The following is a 6316-nucleotide window of genomic DNA, read 5'->3' as shown; positions in this document are numbered from 1 at the left end:
CGAACGAAAGCTTTGAACTCTCAAGTGGTGCAACATAGATAGATTATATATATATTTCGAATATAATTCGAATAAACATAAAAATTACATATAAAAACTTTAAAACTAAACTACTTCTTCTTCTTCTTAGAAGGCCCCGCCTCATCGTCGTCGCGGCGACGCTTCCGGCTCGTCACCTCCTCGTCGGAGGAAGTTGAGTCCTCCTCGTCGTCGTCCTCATCAGCCTCTTCGTCCTCCTCCTCGCTCCTGCTCCTCCTCCTCTTCCTCGGCCTCTTCCTCGGCCTGCTCCTCGGCCTGCTCCACGGCCTCTTCGTCATCCTCCTCGTCGTCCCACTCGTCCTCGCTGGCCGGCGGGGGGAATCGTCGCTGCTGGACGATGCAGCTGGATCCCACCAATGGCGCCATCCAGGCGGCTTCCCCTCGCTGTCGGTGTCCGATGGCCAAGAGATATCGCTCATGGTTGACGGAGGATGGTGACGAGAGAACAGATGAATGGCTTCGGCCGTCGGAAACCGTATATGTAGGTCTCTCGACGAAAGAGAGCGCCGGTTGCTCTTCCGCGGAGTTCGTGCTCCATTACGGCGGTTCTCGCATCGAGGCCACTTCGACCGTTCCCGACGAGTCGTTTCGGCTCTCCAGCCCACTTCGCGACGGCTCACTGCGGCGAGGGAACTCCGACGATTGCCCTTCCCGGTGACTGCGCCGTCGCTATGCACGCGGTGGGTGCGCGTCCATGGGCTAGCGGCTGGAAAAATGGGCCTCCCCAGGCCAAAAACTACATCCATCCGGCGCTAAATTTCGCCGGATTTGGGCGTGGGGAGCCCAAACGAGTGGGGATGCTCTAACAATATAATGTCTCAGGAGAACAACATCGCACAACTCATCAACAAATAAAACCCAGTGCAATGATTCCAATCCAGTAATTCCGGATGACTGCTTACAAAATAAGAAGCATGAGTAGAAAACGTTGTGTATTCCTGTGAGTTCCAGAGATTTTGTCTTTTGCTTTTGTCTTGGTATGACAGAAAGGGAGGTGGCACGTGCTGCACGCACAGCTGTAAACCTATTCGAGTTTCCATGACATTTCATCCAGTTCGATTGCCTCCACCGCTGGAAATTAATAAACAAAAACATATGCCCAACCATAGCTGTTAGCCTTGCCTCCTAATCAGAATTTGCATCGACATTCAGAGTATTGGGAATTTGGGTTTCAGATCGGAAATAACTTGGATGCACAGGATACGTTGAAGCGGCCGGATGTTCTCTCTTTTCTCTTGCTATATCAACCTTTTTCTCTCACACACAAGCACACAGGAGCAAGAAGCCAAGAACACGCACCATGGAATAAAATCAGGAGCACACCCCAAGGAGGAAACACAAACTTTCCATTAACTGAAAGTCACGATTTATACAAGCAAATCTTAACTAGCAGGCCACTACTTAACCAGCCACTAACTCCAATACTGACTCTACTACCTCATGCATGGCACTGCCGTGATGCATGCAGCTAAGCTCACGACGTGGCTTTCAACTACGTAACTAGCTAACAGAATGAATCATACTCAGTTGAACTGAACTGCCACATGCTACTAACTATGAATGAAAACTAACATGACGTGCATACATGTCAAGACAGGAGAGAGCCCAGAATGATGGATGGTCAGGACGGTAGTTGCTAGCAGCGAACAGATAGCCGATGCCTAGTAGTAGTAGCACTCGAAGGCGGACTGGAGGACGGCGAGGTTGAACATGGCAAGGAACACCACCACGGCCATCTTGGCCGGCGCCGCACGGTGGAACCAGCCGTTGAAGATCAGCACCAGATTGAGCATCGAGGTCACCATTGCCATGCCGGAGTACCCCCTGATGTAGGCTATGCAGGCCGGGACGCCGCCATCACTGGTGCCAGACCGGTAGAACCCGGGTGGGGGCTTCAGGCTTGCCCGCAAGGCCAGTGACCCCACCATCACAAATCCGGTCAGCACCATGAGGCACCAGCGCAGAGATCCCTGCAGGCCTCCCTGCACCTCCTCGTCAGACGACGGCATCCTGGGCAGGTCACAAACGGCAGTTCGACCAGATGGAGTTAGAGTTGGAAGAAGAAGAAGAAGAAGAAGGAGGAGGAGGAGGAGGAGGAGGACTGGAGGAGGAGGAGGAACCTTTGGCGCGGAGGAGGAGGCGGGGGCACTGTCGACGAGCTTGCCGGAGGCGGCCGTTCCAGCGACGGATGAGGAGCTTCCAGGAGATGGCCGGAGGAGGAGCTCTGTGGAGTTCTTTGGTGTATGCTCCAGCCGGCACCGGCCAGCCCTGGTATATATTACGTTGGTGCGCTCGACATGCTTTACTTTTCTTTGTGCGCTCGATCACATCAGGTGCTTTTGCTTTGCTTTTCTCTTTCTATGATTCTATGAACACCTCAGATGCTTCTATGCAGTTTTCCATCCGTACTGGCTTCTCTTGGCCACTCGCCAGCGGCTGGCTCGCCTCAACGAAAACAAACAGCTCGATCGTTTGCATAGCCACAAAGTTTTCACGGATCAACGTACTACAAGGCATCAATAAAGCTGCAGCCTTCAGGAGCACGATAATTGTTACGCTGTTCGTATTAGAGGGGGTGCGAGCATGAAATTCTCCCTATGTGTGATATGTTTTTGAGGGTGGTTTTTTGGCGCAGGTGCGCACTGCGCACGCCTATCTAAACCATCCACACTTTGCATGGTCTCTTGGGATGTGGGTTGTCCTGGAGCACGTCAGCAGACCGGCCGATTGATTAACCCTGCAAACTAAGTGGCAGCCTGATAGGCCTCATAGACTATTGTTCATCTGCTGTGAATTTTGTCTGCATGTGCACTGCTCTGCCCGTGGCTCACAGAAAAGGATTTTTTTACCAAACTGATTTTTTTATACTATTTCGATCCTTGAAGCGGCAGCTAGGCATCCATGTCGATCTCCAGCTGCGTCCGTCGTGATCGGAAATGCGTCTGTTACCACCTCCAGCGGGACTGAAGGTGACGTAAAGTGACCGGGCCATCCGTGATGCAAATCTGGCTCAAATATGCGCCTCGGATGCGTCTCTGCGGATGCTGCACGGACGCGCAAAGTGTCCGCTCGTGTCTGACGGACGTTTCGTCAGGCCCGCCTGGCAGCGACCCTGCGTCGATGCGTCTTCTCAAACGCGCCAGCGACTTGCGCCGCTGCGTCGCTTCGGCAGTCTGCGCCACGTTAATGGCGACTAATCAAGTATTAAATAGCTACAAGAGGGACATCAGTAGTTAACTAACAAACTTCAAGGTTGCCTAGAGATTGTTAGGATGATCTCCACCCGTTCGAGTCCAACGGCTCGACGTAACCCTTGACCGCGCCCTGATCGGGGGCGCCCAACCGCATCTGGTTGGTGGGCCCCTGTCGCCTGCGCAATAAAGAGAGGTGGGGGTCGGTGGCACTCAGCACGAGCTGATCTGCAGCTGCCACTCGCCCCACTTACAGACCCACCGATTAGGGTTTGCGCAGTGCCGACGGAAGCTCCGCCACCACCTCTCTCCCTCAACCTCACGCCGTCATCGTCGTCATCGCCACCATGTCGACTCCGACGGGTTCGTCGTCCTACGCAGCAAAGGTAAATGCTCACGACCGTCTCTCTCCCGGCACAGCATCCTACACCTAGACGATCTAGCATTTTTACAGAGATGACCGGTGCAGGCTCGGAGAAGAAGAGGAGTGCATGATCAGCATCACCAAGGATAGCGAGATCGCGGGCCTTCTCTCGTCAACTCGCTTGGAGGAGGTCACCTAGCGGTTTGTCGTGTTGTCGATTTCCTCGATCGTAACCTTCTTCTCTGGTATGTCCATCTATCAATCGTCTTTCGATCCTCATGCCAGCTAGCCGGGTCGAGAAAATTAAGAAAGTAAATGGAGTTTGATTTCTCAGTAGGCTGCTAAGGGCATCTCCCCACCGACGCCCCCAATAGCCATCCCACACTAGTACAAACTTGATTATTACAGTATGGACCCTAGATCTGGTTTACGCGAAATAAGTTAAATCCGACTCGAAAGAAACCTCATATGGCTAAAATTGGGTTATGTTTCTAAGAATATTTGAGTTGATTTTGAGTCACTGTCTCAAATTAACTTTGGAGCCCACCGGTCAATGGAGCCGGTTCTAAAGATACCTTGTCGACTCTGCGAAGTGGAGGAACATTGATAGGAAATATCATTAATAATTTGGTAAAGATCCTAAAAATGTGAGGTTTGCATTGACCAGTAAATATAAGTATGCTAATTAGGCCAACCCAACAATTAATTAATTAATTAATTAACAATACATGTTTCCTCTAAGGTCATTTCAGCATGTATAATTTGTTTTGGCAGATGCCCACCAAAGGACGCAGCAAGACGATTGACAATGACAATTGACCGGAGGCAAAGCAGGACCAAAGCAGCCGGACGGCATCCTCCGTACTCCCTTGCATGCAGCACCAGCTTCCAAAACGGTACTACTTTGTCGTTGTGTTTTGGCTGCGCTAATCTGTTTGCTCTAAAAAGCTTGTGCATGCAAAGCCAGTGCGGAGGGGGGAATGATTCGATTCGATACAGGTGAGCCAGCGATGCTATTGTGGACTGGTGGAGCCAGAATTAGAGCAAGCCCCGGGCTAAAAACTTAGCCCAGAAAAACTACTTAAAAAAATCATCTAATAGCATAAAATATTTAGTACAATTTCAAAAATAAACATATATCAGCTGGATCCAACAACACACAAATAAAATATCACAAAAGACTGAAAGTTGTAATAAGGGATAAAAAGATAATACTCTCTCAGTCCATACATACTTGTTGTAGATAAATATAGACACAGTTTAGTCTATATTTTGACTAAACTTACTATAAGTATTTAGGCCGGAGGGATTAAAAAATAACAGTTCATTTCTGGATAGTCATTTAATAAATTTAACCCAGACACAGAGATGAATAGAGTTAGTCAAGAGAACCAACCTGAGATTGGGTGTTTAGAAGGGTGGTTGTACCCCCAGCCACCAGAGTTTAAACCCTAGGTTTGACATATAGGTCTGCCCGTGGCTCACAGAAAAGGATTTTTTTACCAAACTGATTTTTTTATACTATTTCGATCCTTGAAGCGGCAGCTAGGCATCCATGTCGATCTCCAGCTGCGTCCGTCGTGATCGGAAATGCGTCTGGCACCACCTCCAGCGGGGCGACGCAAAGTGACCGGGCCATCCGTGAAGATGCAAATCTGGCCCAAATATGCGCCTCGGATGCGTCTCTGCGGATGCTGCACGGACGCGCAAAGTGTCCGCTCGTGTCTGACGGACGTTTCGTCAGGCCCGCCTGGCAGCGACCCTGCGTCGATGCGTCTTCTCAAACGCGCCAGCGACTTGCGACGCTGCGTCGCTTCGGCAGTCTGCGCCACGTTAATGGCGACTAATCAAGTATTAAATAGCTACAAGAGGGACATCAGTAGTTAACTAACAAACTTCAAGGTTGCCTAGAGATTGTTAGGATGATCTCCACCCGTTCGAGTCCAACGGCTCGACGTAACCCTTGACCGCGCCTCGATCGGGGCGCCCAACCGCATCCGGTTGGTGGGCCCCTGTCGCCTGCGCAATAAAGAGAGGTGGGGGTCGGTGGCACTCAGCACGAGGTGATCTGCAGCTGCCACTCGCCCCACTTACAGACCCACCGATTAGGGTTTGCGCAGTGCCGACGGAAGCTCCGCCACCACCTCTCTCCCTCAACCTCACGCCGTCATCGTCGTCATCGCCACCATGTCGACTCCGACGGGTTCGTCGTCCTACAGAGCAAAGGTAAATGCTCACAGACTGTCTCTCTCCCGGCACAGATCCTACACCTAGACGATCTAGCATTTTTACAGAGATGACCGGTGCAGCTGGAGAAGAAGAGGAGTGCATGATCAGCATCACCAAGGATAGCGAGATCGCGGGCCTTCTCTGTCAACTCTGCTTGGAGGAGGTCACCTAGCGGTTTGTCGTGTTGTCGATTTCCTCGATCGTAACCTTCTTCTCTGGTATGTCCATCTATCAATCGTCTTTCGATCCTCATGCCAGCTAGCCGGGTCGAGAAAATTAAGAAAGTAAATGGAGTTTGATTTCTCGCAGTAGGCTGCTAAGGGCATCTCCCCACCGACGCCCCCAATAGCCATCCCACACTAGTACAAACTTGATTATTACGGATGGACCCTAGATCTGGTTTACGCGAAATAAGTTAAATCCGACTCGAAAGAAACCTCATATGGCTAAAATTGGGTTATGTTTCTAAGAATATTTGAGTTGATTTTGAGTC

Source organism: Lolium rigidum, chromosome 5, assembly GCF_022539505.1.
Source record: "Lolium rigidum isolate FL_2022 chromosome 5, APGP_CSIRO_Lrig_0.1, whole genome shotgun sequence".
NCBI classification, from domain to species: domain Eukaryota; kingdom Viridiplantae; phylum Streptophyta; class Magnoliopsida; order Poales; family Poaceae; genus Lolium; species Lolium rigidum.
Note: the sequence above shows the minus strand (reverse complement) of the source record.